At 38.3% G+C, this 13,937-nt stretch overlaps 1 protein-coding gene across 1 annotated transcript in view; it reads right to left on the minus strand.

The window, feature by feature from the left end:
* Window positions 1-13,937, minus strand: part of FAIM (Fas apoptotic inhibitory molecule) — a 134,106-nt gene that overhangs the window by 64,993 nt on the left and 55,176 nt on the right. The window lies entirely within an intron of this gene.

Consider the following 13,937-nt stretch of genomic DNA (forward strand, 5'->3'; position numbering starts at 1 on the left):
TTACTAGAAGCACATTCAATGTCCACATTTCTAGCAACATTCCATTGACAGTGCCATATGTATTCTCTAAGATGATAGAGACTTTATGGCTCTTCTCACTTCCTTCTGAGCCCTCACCAGAATTGCCTGTGACATCCCTAATTCTACCAACAGTCTCTTCAGTGTAATCTAGGCTTTTACTATTAGGCACTTTAAAACTCTTCCGGCCTCCACCCATTCCCAAATTTCAAAACCACTTCCACATTATAGGTATCTGTTAGAGCACCACCCCTACTTCTCGGGACCAAATTCTGTCTTAGTTATCTACTGCTGCTATAACTGAAATACCACAAGTAGTTGGCTTTAACAAACAGGAATTTATTTTCTCACAGGAGGCTAGAAGTCCAAATTCAGGGTGCTGGCTCTAGGGGAAGACTTTCTCTCTTGGTTCTGGGGAAATGCCCTTGTTCCTTGGCTGCTTCCCCCCACCCCCCACCCCACACTTGCTAATGTAGATACACCCTACGCTAATCCTGCCTCATTAATGTAACAAAGACAACCCATTTCCAAATGGGATTATAACCACAGGCATAGAAGTTAGGATTTACAACATGTATTTTGGGTGGACACAATTCAATCCATAACACCTCCTCTTCTTATCCCCCATTTTTATGAGATGGTTGCTTAGCTTGCAAATACATGTGGGTTTCCTCATTGCCATTTTGTTACTGATTTCTAGATTGATTTTATGATTTAAATCTTTCAAATTTGTGAGACTTGTTCTATGATCCACAATATGGTCAAATATAAATGTGTGTGTGTAAAAAGAATTCTGCAGTTACTGGATGCAGTGTTCTATATACATTCATTAGTTCAGTTCTGCTAATTGTGTTGTTTAAATTTTATATATTCTGAGTTTTTCCATAGCAGTTGTCAGAGAGATAAGTTAAAATATCCCATTTTGATTGTGAATTGGCCTATTTTTCTAGTTATTTCAATGCTTATCATATAGAGTTTAAGGATATATTATTAAGTGCATACAAATTTAGTTGATTTTTCTTCCAGGGAATTGAACCTTTCATCACTTTAAAGTGTTCCTCTGTGTTTTTGGTAATGCTTTTTGCCTTAAAGTCTACTTTAGTTAAAGTAATATAGTTACACCAGCTTTCATTTGGTTAGTGTTTTCATGGTGTATTTTTTTTTAACATTCTTGAATCCTTATGTTATAGATTTCTTTTTTTTGTAAATAGCATTCAGTTGTTCCTTTGTTTCTTTAATCCATTCTGATAATCTTTACCTGTTCATTGAAACATTTAGTCCATTTACATTTAATGTAAATACTGATATATTTCAGGTATCTCAACCATCTCACTGTACTTTTTTTTTTTCTGTGTTCTTTTTCTTCCCAATTTTTTCCTTCCAGTTCTAATGGAATTTTAAAAGCATTTTCCCCATTAATTTGAAAATCATACATTCTTTCACCATTCTTTTGATTGATTAGATTGCAACTTGCATCCTAGACTTATCCAGGTCTAATGTTAATTGCTACTTTTACCATCTTCACAGATAATGCAGAAACCTTTCTCCCAATCTCTATGCTATTGTTGTTGTATTTTATTTATATATCAATGTTAAACTCTACAAGAAATTATTACCATTTTATGCAGCCACTATTCATTTAGATATACCCACATTTTTGTCATTGTTACTGCTTTTCATCTTTTTTCCTGCATTTGCAAGCTTTCATTGTGATTACTTTTTCTTAAACCAAAGAACATCCTTTAATATTTTCTTTGGTTGATCTGCTCTTGATTAATTCTCTCATTTTTTTTTTTTTTTTTTGCCTGAAAATGAAAGGGAGTTGCTGGATATGGAAATTTAGATTAGTAGTTACATATTTCAGCACTTTGAAGGTATTTTTCCATTGTTTTCTTACTTTTATTTCTACTAAAAGTTAGCGTATTTCTTAGTGTTTTTTTCTTTGTCTTCAATTTTCAGTGGTTTTACTATGATATGTCTGGGGTGGTTTTCTTTGTATCCTTCCTGCATGGCGTTTGCAGAGCTTCTTGAATCTGGGGTTTGATGCCTTTCATTATTTGGAAAATTCTAAGGCATTACTCTTCAGTCTGTTTCAACTTTATTCCTGCTCCTTTTGGAAGTTCAGTTACACGTATTAGAACTTTATGTAGTCTACATTTATTATACTCTTCACTTTTTCCATCATATAAACTCTGTATTATTTTTTTTTCTTGGATATTTTCTTCTCACTGATTTTCCAGTTTACTATTTCTCTGATTTTGAGTTCTTAATTTCACTATTGTATTTTTTGGTTCTACAGTTTTCTGTTTACTTTTCAGTTTTATGTCCTTTATTTTCTTCTTGACATTCTAACTTGTTTACTACCTTGAACATATTAAGTGTAATTATTTTAAGCTCTACAGCTAATAATGCTTAATCTGTAGGCCCTCTTTTGGTTGGTTATTTCTGCTGGCTCCCATTCATGTTGTCATGTCTCTTTGCTTGTTGTTTTAGTTTTATGCTGGGTACTCACATCCAAGATAACTCCAATTTAAAGTATTGAGATTTTCATTCTAGGCTTCAGTGTCTCCAAGGGCAGATCAACTCTTTGTTATTCTTTAAGTGCTGCTCTTTGGGAGCCCAGCCCAAAATGCGAGTTTTTCCAGGATTCCCCAGCCTTAGTATCCTGGACTTCAATTTTTGTCTCCCTAGCCCTCCACGGCTGTCAAAAGTGCTGCTCAGACTCTTGGCCTCCTATTCTGGAATCAGCAACCATTGCCAGCATTAGTGGCTCCAAATTGCCAGGCTTACCGTTCTGGCTTCTCCTACATCATCACTGCCTCTTTAGTTTTCTGGTGCATTCAACAAGACGTGTTTTATGGTTTGACAGTTTTTTAGCAAAAGAGTTGGTCAGCATTACATATGCCACATTTACTCTCCTCCCCGCTAAAACTCTTCACCCACCTTAATATGGTTTCTGCCCTATCATTTCATTGAGACTGACTTTGTTAATGTCACGAAAATCCTCCATGTTGCCAGATCTAATGAGCATTTTTCAGTTCTCATCCTCTCAGCAGCAATTTGACACAGTTAACTACTCATATTTTGCAAACTTTCTTGTCTTGCCTTCTGCATCTTAGGATTTTTTACTATCTCAAAATATTCCTCAGTCTGTTTTACTTTCTCCTCTATCCAATATTTTTTTCTTTGTAAATTTTCAGTACAGAATTTTATATACATGCATAAATGTGATCATAAATGTTTATTTTAAAAAAAGTGGGATCTTTTTCTTAAGCTTTGTTTGGTTATTCTTCCCTCCATCAGCCTCACTCCCCTCTCCCCCTAGTAGTTCACGTTATGTTTGTAACCTTCCATATATCTTTCAATGCTTGTATAATCATACAGAAAAAAAATACAAAGACACATACATTGTATGGGGTATTTTGTCTTTTTTGTGGGGGGGGGGGTGGTTTACAAAATTGGATTCTATTATACCCACTCTTCTGCAATTTGATTTTCTCTCACTCAAAAATACCTCATGGAAATCTCTCCAATTCCTTCATCTGAATGGCTGTATAATAATTTATTCAATCACTTCTCTGTAGATGGGCATTCCCAATTTCTAGTTTCTTTTTCCACTGTGAATGATGCTGCAATAAACATCATTGTACATATATCCTTAAACACTGTTGACTGTTTATATGGGATTGATTCCAAGAGAAGGGTGTGTGTGTGTGGTGTGTGTTTAAAAAACTACATTTTAAAATCTTTATTGAAATTTAACATATGTCCACAACATAATATACATAGAGATAGGTTCAAAATCATATTGGCATACAGCTTAATTTTCACAAAGTGAAATCTTTGGTTACATCTTTGTAACAGCACCCAGATCAAAAAAATTTTAAAAATGAGGCAGAGCCAACATGGCGCTATAGACGGAAGCACCACGCCATCCCTCCACAGCAAAGACCTAAAAAACTAAGTAAAACAGAGACAAACATCAATCCTGGAACTCTAAGAGTCAAATGATAAAGAACCCAGCCAAGCACCGAAGAGAATAAGAAACTGACAGAGAACAGAGTGAGGAGAGAGATGTGTGAAGGTCCACAATCAGCTAAGATAGTGTAGATTTGCCATCTTGAACTCCTGTCAGATATTGGCAAAAAGGGAGTACAGGAAAGCAGTTTCACAGAGCTCCCAATAGGAGACGGAATACCTGGTAACCAGTGATATATGCTTTTGCACCTCCCCGCCCATCCTTCTACCCCCTGCTTGACTTCCCCAACTACATAGCTGGCTACGGTCGCTTAGCTGGCTGGGAAGTGCAGGGTCCATGCTGCTTGGACTCGCCCCTCCCCCATCAGAGATCAGCAGACAGGGAGCATGGGAAAGCAGCTTCACGAAGATCCCAGCAGGAAACAGAGCACCTAACCCAGCAATATATGCTTTCCCATTCCCCACCCTTCTTCCCCCCACCCCGGCCTCCTCTGCTTCCCACCAGCCACAAACTCTTCGCTGGGAGTCACTGGCTTCAGCCTCGTGCCACTTGGATTTACCCCGCCCACACTGGCTGACTCCCTGGGTTCCATTTGTTACTGGTGTTGCTTTGTTCCACTTCTTTTTGTTTCTTCGGTACCTCTCATCACTCTCCCTCCCCTCTCTCGAACACTTGGTTCCGTGTGCCATCTTTGCTTCTTCTTGAAAGGCTGTGAAGCACCACTTCCCTGGGGAACTGCTTCCCCAGCCCCCGCCAGCACGTTGGTGGGATCCCCCGGGCTTTTGTTTTGTTCTGTTTTTTTCTTTTTGCAGCTAGGGACCCCCTTCTAGCCAGGCCATACGGTGCATCTTGGGAGTCACTTCCCCAGTCTACGCAGCCATGCTGGTGGGATCCCTGGAGACATTATGTTTTCTTTTTTGTCTTTCTCCATTTCTCAGGTTCTCATCTCTCTATACTTGCTTTCTTTTCCTGTCTCCTGAATACCTGGCACTGTGTGACATCTCTACTGCTTCTACGCAGGCTGTACCGCACGGCCTGGAAGCCACTTCCCTGGTTTTTGCAATCACATTGGTGGGGTTCCTGGCGGCTTTGCTTTTCTTTCTTTTTTAATTTTTTTTATTTTTTCCCTTTTCCTTTTTGTTTTTCTCCATTTCTTGATTTCTCATCACTCCAATGGCAAACTCCCTTAGCACTTTTTTTGTCTCTTGTTTCCCTCTTCTCTCTCTCCCATACCCATCTTAGCTCCACACATCACAACCTCCCCCCTCCTTCCTGCCTACCAGCACTGTGCACTAAACATCACACCCCCAAGCACCACAGGCATGGCCTACTGGAACCTGCCCTGCACTGATTCCTGGCCCACCCTGTCAACCCAACTACATGCCACAAACAACCCATCCCAGCCCCTCCCCTTCAGTTGGACCTTCCCTGCTGCACCACAACTGAGTGGCCTTGCCCACTGGACAAGAAGGTGAAAAGTATCGTACCCACTGATGAGCAAGCAACAAAAGAAAGCACAACACGCCTGCTCAGACATAACCAAATAAAACAAAAAACAAGGATGAAATGAACAAATGTACAAGTGACAAAGAAAATAACTACTGAATGTCCCAAAGGCAGCAGACAATATCAAAACATATTTTAAAAAAATAGGGGAGGATGGTTCCAGTAGATATACAAAATAAAATACCAGATGATTTTCCAGTAGAAGAAAAGGCACTAGAACTACCTGATAAGACTTTCAAATCTCCAATATTCAGAGCTATCCAAGAGTTGAAGCAAAAGGTAGCCAAAAATGAGGAAAAAATAGACAAATTCATGAAAAAGGCAGACAAATTAATGGAAAATGCAGACAAAAAATGGGAGAATTCAGGAAAATAATACAGGAACAAACTAGAAATCATACAAAAACAACAATTAGAAATCCAAAAGATAAACAAGATTGCAGAAAATGGACTCTCTCATAGAAGGGCTGAGAAGCAGGTTTAAAACAATGGAAGGCAGGGTCAGAGAAATTGAAGACAAATGCTTGGTTACAACTTTGTTTGAGGAAATACCAGAAAAAAAGAATGAATAAAAATGAATAAACACTGAAAATTATGTGGGCTACAATCAAAAGCAAAAATTTGCATGTGATCAGAGTTCCAGAACAGGGGCAGAAAACTGAGAGGATCACTGAAGAACTGGTGACAGAAAACTTTCAAATATCATGAAAGATGAAAAGCTGACCATCCAAGAAGTTCAAAGAACCCTATATAGGATAGGCCCCAAAAGAAAATCACCAAGGCATATCATAATCACACTCACTAAAACAAAAGACAAAGAAAGAATCCTGAGAGCAGCTGGAGAAAAATGAAAAGATACATACAGAGGGAAAACAATAAGACTAAGCTCTGATTATTTGGCAGAAACCATGCAGGCAAGATGGTAATGGGATGACATATATAAAACCTTGAAAGAAAAAAATTGCCAACCAAGAATAATATATCCTGAAAAACTGTCATTCAAATATGATGGTGAAATTAGGGCATTTCCAGATAAACAGAAATTAAGGGAATACATAAAATCCAAACCAACTTACAAGAATTATTAAAGGGAGTCCTTCAGTCTGAGAACAAACAACATCCAACCACAGCCTGAATCTAGGATGCAAGATTATACCAGCCAGATCCCAACCTAAGAAAGGAACTCTTAAGGACTATCAAAAACCAAAAGAATTACAACAGGGAGCCAGAGAGGTTAATCTGTAAATGACGACAACATCAGAACAGTAAAAGAGGGAATAAACGGTGTAGGTATAGAACTTTCCAGTGGAGAGGATGATAAGGGTAAATTTCAAGGTAACCACAAAGAACATTAACAAACCTACTCATCAAAATAAAGAAAACATAAAGTCTCAATAAAAACAAAATCTACAAAAACAAAAGAAATGAAAAAAATTCACAAACAAAAGGAATTCATCACATGAGAGTAAGAGGAACAAAGAACGCATTAGCACCACAAAAAAAAAAGCACTACAAAATGACAGCAATAAGCTCACAACTGTCAATAATTACACCGAACATAAATGGCATAAATGCACCCATAAAGAGACAGTGATAGAATTGATTAAAAAACAGGATCCATCAATATGCCATTTACAAGAGACATACCTTAGAAACAAAGACATAAATTTATTAAAAATCAAAAGATGGAAAAAAATACATCAAGCAAGCAGTTACCAAAAAAGAGAAGTGGCAATAGTAATCTCAGAGAAAACAAAATCCACCATAAGAGACAAAGAAGGGCACTATATAACAAATAAAGGGACGATCCATCGTGAAGACATAACTGTAATAAACATCTACTCACCCAATGACAGGGCTCCAAAATACATAAAACAAACTCTAACAGCACTGAAAAGAGAAATTGACAGTTCCATATTAATGGTAGGAGACTTCAACATAACACTCTCGGTAAAGGACAGAACAGCTAGAAAGAAACTCAACAAAGACACAGAAGAGCTAAAGGGCACAATCAGCCAACCTGACCTCGTAGGCATAAATAGAACACTCCACCCAACAGCTGCAAAGTACACATTCTTTTCCAACACACATGGAACGTTCTCCAGAATAGACCATATCTTAGGCCACAGAGTAACCCTCAACAAAATCCAAAACATTGAGATAAGACAAAGTATCTTCTCTGACCAAATCGACAAACCACTGGCCAAAATGACAAAAGGAAACAGGAGAGAACACAAATAACCCAAATAAGAAATGAAATGGGAGACATTACAACAGGCTCAACTGAAATAAAAAGGATCATAACAGAGTATTAAGAAAAACTATACTCCGGCAAATTTGAAAACCTAGAAGAAATGGACAAATTTCTACAAACACACTGCCTACCCAAGCTAACATAAAATTCTGTTGAAAATCTAAACAGACCCATAACAAAAGAAGAAATTGAAAAGGTGAAAAAAAAAAAAAATTCCAACAACAAAAAAAACATGGCCCAGATGGCTTCACTGGAAAATTCTACCAAACATTCAGAGAAGAGCTTACACCAGTACTACTCAAACTATTTCAGAATGCAGAAAAGGAAGCAACACTTCTGAATTCATTCTATGAAGCCAGCATAACCCTGACACCATAACCAGGCAAAAAACCCAAATTCGTTGCCATCGAGTTGATTCTGACTCATAGCAAACCTACAGGACAGAATAGAACTGCGCCATAAAGTTCCCAAGGAGTGCCTGGTGGATTCAAACTGCCAACCTTTTGATTACCAGCCATAGCACTTAGCTACTATGCCACCAGGCAAAGACACCACAAAAAAAGAAAATTACAGACAAATATCTCTCATGAATATAGATGTAAAAATTCTCAACAAAATTCTAGCCAATAGAATTCAGTGTCATATCAACAAAATAATACACCACGACCAAGTAGGATTCATACCAGGTACAAGGATGGCTCAACGTTAGAAAATGAATCAATGTAATCCACCACATAAAGGAAAGAAAAGAATCACATGATCATCTCAATAGATGCAGAAAAGGCATTCGACAAAGTCCAACACCCATTCCTGATAAAAACTCTCAATAAAATAGGTACAGAGGGAGATTTCTCAACATAATAAAGGACAGCTATGCAAAACCAATGGCCAACATCATCATTAATGGAGAGAGGCTGAAAACATTCCCCTTCAGAACAGAACAAGACAAGGATGCCCTTTATCACCACTCCTATTTAACACTGTGCTGGAAGTCCTAGCTGGAGCAATAAGGCAAGGAAAAGAAATAAAGGGCATCCAAACTGATAATGAAGAAGTTAAACTGTCCCTTTTTGCCAATAATATGATACTATACACAGAAAACTCAAAAGATTCTCTGAGACAACTACTGGAACTAATAGAAAGATTCAGCAGGGTAGCAAGATACAAGATAAACATACAAAGATCACTTGGATTCCTATGGGCCAATATAGGGAACAATGAAATCAGGAAAACAATACTACTTATAATAGCCCCTAAAAAAAAAAAAAAAAACTTAGGAATAACTCTAACCAGGGATGTAAAAGACTTATACAAAGAAAACTACAAAACACTACTGCAAGAAACCAGAAGAGATCTACATAAATGAAAAAAACATACAAGCTCATGGATAGGTAGACTCAACATTGAGAAAATGACAATTCTACCCAAAGCAATTTTCAAATACAATGCAATCCTGATTCAAATACTGATAATATTCTTCAAAGAGATGGAAAAACTAATCATTAACTTTATATGGAAAGGGAAGAAGCCCCGGATAAGTAAAGCACTATTAAAGAAGAAGAATAAAGTAGGCAGACTCGCACTATCTGACCTCAGAACCTATTATACAGCTATGGTAGTCAAAACAGCCTGATACTGGTACAAGGATAGATACATTGACCAATGGAGCAGAACTGAGAACCCAAATGTAAGTTTGACAAGGGACCAAAGTTCATCAAATGGGGAAAAGACAGTCTTTTTAACAAAAGGTGCTGGCAAAACTGGATGTCCATCTGCAAAAAAAATGAAACAGAACTCATACCTTACACCATATACAAAAAGCAATTCAAATGGATCAAAGACCTAAATATAAAGCCAAAAACTACAAAGTTTATAGAAGAAAAAATGGGATCAACACTAGAGGCCGTAATACAAGAAAATCCAAGACCTCTACAACACAAAGACAAATAACCCAATTAAAAAATGGGCAAAGGAAATGAACAGACACTTCGCCACAGATGACATTCAAGTGGCCAACAGACACATGAGGAAATGCTAGTGATCACTAGCCATTAGAGAAATGCAAATCAAAACCACAATGAGGTATCATCGCACCCAGCATTACTGGCACGAATCAAAAAAAACAGGACATAACAAATGTTGGAGAGGCTGCAGGGAGATCAGATTTCTTATGCACTGCTGGTGGGAATGCAAAATGATACAACCATTTTGGATAATGATACGGTGCTTCCTCAGAAAGCTAGAAATAGAAACAATATGATCCAGCGATCCTACTCCTAGGAATATATCCTAGAGAAATAAGAGCTGTCACACAAATAGACATATGCACACCCATGTTCATTACAGCACTGTTCACAACAGCAAAAAGATGGAAACAACCTAGATGCCCATCGACAGATAAATGGATAAGCAAACTATGGTACATATACACAATGGAGTATTACACAATGATAAGGAACAATGATGAATCTGAGAAGCATCTCATAACATGAATCAATCTGGGGGGCATTATGCTGAGTGAAATAAGTCAATCACAAAAGGACAAATATTGTATGAGACCACTACTGTAAAAACTCATAAAAAGGTTTACACGCAAAACGAAACAATCTTTGATGGTTACGAGGGAGGGGAGGGGTGGGAATGGAAAAACACTAAACAGGCAATAGATAAGTGGTAACTTTGGTGAAGGGTAAGACAGTACACAATACTGGGAAAGCCAGGACAACTTGTACAAGACAAGGTCATGGAAGCTCCGTAAACACATCCAAACTCCTTGAGGGACGGAATTGCTGGGATGAGGCCTGGGGGAACCATAGTCTCAGGGAACATCTAGCTCAATTGGCATAACATAGTTTATAAATAAAATGTTCTAAATTCTACTTTGGTAAGTAGTGTCTGGGGTTTTAAAAGCCTGTGAGCAGCCATCTAAGATACTCCACTGGTCTCACCCTGTCGGGAGCAAGGAAGAATAAAGAAAACTAAAGATACAAGGGAAAGATTAGTCCAAAGGACTAATGGACCACATCTACCATAGCCTCCACCAGACTGAGTCCAGTACAGCTAGATGGTGCCTGACTGCCCTGACAGGAATCACAATAGAGAGTCCTGGACAGAGCTGGAAAAAATGTAGAACAAAATTCTAACTCACAAATAAAGACCAGACTTACTGGCCTGACAGAGACTGGAGAAACCCCAAGAGTAGGGCCCCCGAACACTCTTATAGCTCAGTAGTGAAGTCACTCCCAAGGTTCACCCTTCAGCCAAAGATTAGACAGGCCCATAAAACAAAACTAAAGTGGCACAACAGCCCAGGGGCAAGGACTAGAAGACACGAGGGGGCAGAAAAGCTGGTCATAGAGAACCCAAGATCGAGAAGGGAGAGTGTTGACATGTTGTGGGGTTGTTAACCAATGTCATAAAACGATATGTTTACTGTTTAATGAGAAACTAGTTTGTTCTATAAACCTTCATCTAAAGTACAATAAAATAAATTACTATCATTCCAGAAATTCCTATTATGCCACTCCCAGTTACTGGCTTTCCCCTAAAGTGAATATTATATGGGTTTCTAAAACTATATATAGTAGGTTTTGCCTATTTTTGAACTGAGATAGAAATTTTAATTCAATAAATGTTCCAATTGTTTTCCTAAGAACTGGTAATGCTTATTTTCCACATCTCGGACAGGAATATATCAATGTCTCTTATAATGTTTGCAGATCTCATTGTTACAATAATTTCCCTAACTATGAATTAATTTCAGAAGACGACGTGGAACCAGGGATACCATTGCTGATGTCAGATGGATCCTGGCTGAAAGCAGAGAATACCAGAAGGATGTTTACCTGTGTTTTATTGATTATGCAAAGGCATTTGACTGTGTGGATCATAACAAACTATGGATAACACTGCAAAGAATGGGAATTCCAGAACACTTAATTGTGCTCATGAGGAACCTGTACATAGATCAAGAGGCAGTTGTTCAGACAGAACAAGGGGCTACTGATTGGTTTAAAGTCAGGAAAGCTGTGCGTCAGGGTTGTATTCTTTCACCATACCTATTTAATCTGTATGCTGAGCAAATAATCCAAGACGCTGGACTCTGTGAAGAAGAATTGGGCATCAGGATTGGAGGAAGACTCATTAACAACCTGCGTTATGCAGATGACACAATCTGCTTGCTGAAAGTCAAGAGGACTTGAAGCACTTACTAATGAAGATCAAAGACCACAGCCTTCAGTATGGATTACACCTCAACATAAAGAAAACAAAAATCCTCACAAATGGACCAATGAGCAACATCGTAATAAACAGAGAAAAGACTGAAGTTGTCAAGGATTTCATTTGACTTGGATCCACAATCAACAGCCATGGAAGCAGCAGTCAAGAAATCAAAAGACGCATTGCACTGAGCAAATCTGCTGCAAAGGACCTCTTCAAGTGTTGAAGAGCAAAGATGTCACCCTGAAGACTAAGGTGCACCTGACCCAAGCCAAGGTATTTTCAATCTCATCGTATGTCTGTGAAAGCTGGACAATGAATAAGGAAGACCGAAGAAAAGTTGACGCCTTTGAATTGTGGTGTTCCGAAGAGTATTGAATACACCATGGACTGCCAAAAGAACAAACAAATCTTTCCTGGAGGAAGTGCGGCCGGAATGCTCCTTAGAAGCAAGGATGGTGAGACTGCGTCTTACATACTTTGGACATGTTGTCAGGAGGATCAGTCCCTGGAGAAGGACATCACGCTCGGCAGACTACAGGGTCAGCAGAAAAGAGGAGGACCCTCAACGAGGTGGCCTGACACAGTGGCTGCAACAATGGGCTCAAGCATAACAACGATTGTAAGGATGGCGCAGGACCGGGCAGTGTTTCGTTCTGTTGTGCGTAGGGTCGCTATGAGTCGGAACCGACTCGACGGCACCTAACAACAACAACAACAATGAATTAATTTGAGAGTTTAAAAAATATTTTCTTTGGCTATCTAAATTTCTTTTTCTGTAAATGAATTGGAATCGACTCGATAGCACTGGGTTTGGTTTGGTTTTTGTACCTAGCCTATTCAAAGCCTTTGCCCATTCTGCAGTCTTTTCTTATCAATTTACAAGATCTCTTTATATATTGTATTTGTTGAACCTTATCATCTACATTACAAATATTTCCTCCATATCTATTCTTTATATGTTGGCTCTGTTTATGGTATCTTTTGCCAGGCAACAGTTTCAAAATTTTAGCCAAATCTGTCTTTGTTTTATAGCTTCAGGTTAAGGTTTCCCTTGTCTTTTGCCTGTCTCAAAGACTGTAGCTCTTCAGGGATTAATTTTAGGCTCCCTTCTTTGCTTCTCTATAAACTTCCTAGCTGACCTTTTTCATTCCCGTTGCTTTAAATATCCCATATATTCCAAATATGCTGATCCTACATGTATATCTCCAGTCCAGATCTGTCCTCTGAGCTGCAGTAATATGAATCCCACTGCCTACCATTTATGAAGGGTATGCTTGGTCCTAGGGAATACAGCAGTATGTGGTCCCCACCTCCTCAGAGCTCATTAGAGGAAGTAGATGATGCATGTTAAATTGAAGGGATGACTGGGAGACTTGATCTACTGTATATTTTGTACTGCTATAAGGGAAAAGTTACAAAGGATTAGAATATATGTTTTAAAACTCTATTAGAAAACGTCAAACAACTCAGCAGAAAAAAAGGGAAAAGCAATGAAAAGACAGTTCTCAGAAAAGGAAACCTGAATGGCCAAAGAAGAGGTAAGATGCTCAACCTCACTAGTAATCAGGGAAAATAAAATGAGATCATTATTTTTTTAATTCCTCATATAAGAAAAATTAAAAAGCCTGACTATATCAAGTGTTGGTGAAGATGTGAGGAAAAGAAAACTCTACTGCTGGCCGAAGTATACAATGGTACAACCACCTTTGAGAGTAATTATTATTTAATAATATTGAGGATGTATCTATGCTTTGATTAAGCAATTCCACTTCTGAGTATACCTACAGCAGTGTTTCTTAAACTTTGATATACATACACATCACCATGGGGTCTTGTTCAGTAAGATCATGGGGTCTTGTTCAGTAAGATCTGGGGTGGGGCGTAAGATTCGACATTTCTAACAAGCTTCCAGGTGATGTCTATAAAAAAAAAAAAATTTTTTTTTTTTATAGATGGC

The sequence above is a fragment of the Elephas maximus genome, chromosome 26, assembly GCF_024166365.1.
Source record: "Elephas maximus indicus isolate mEleMax1 chromosome 26, mEleMax1 primary haplotype, whole genome shotgun sequence".
In the NCBI taxonomy this organism is placed as follows: domain Eukaryota; kingdom Metazoa; phylum Chordata; class Mammalia; order Proboscidea; family Elephantidae; genus Elephas; species Elephas maximus.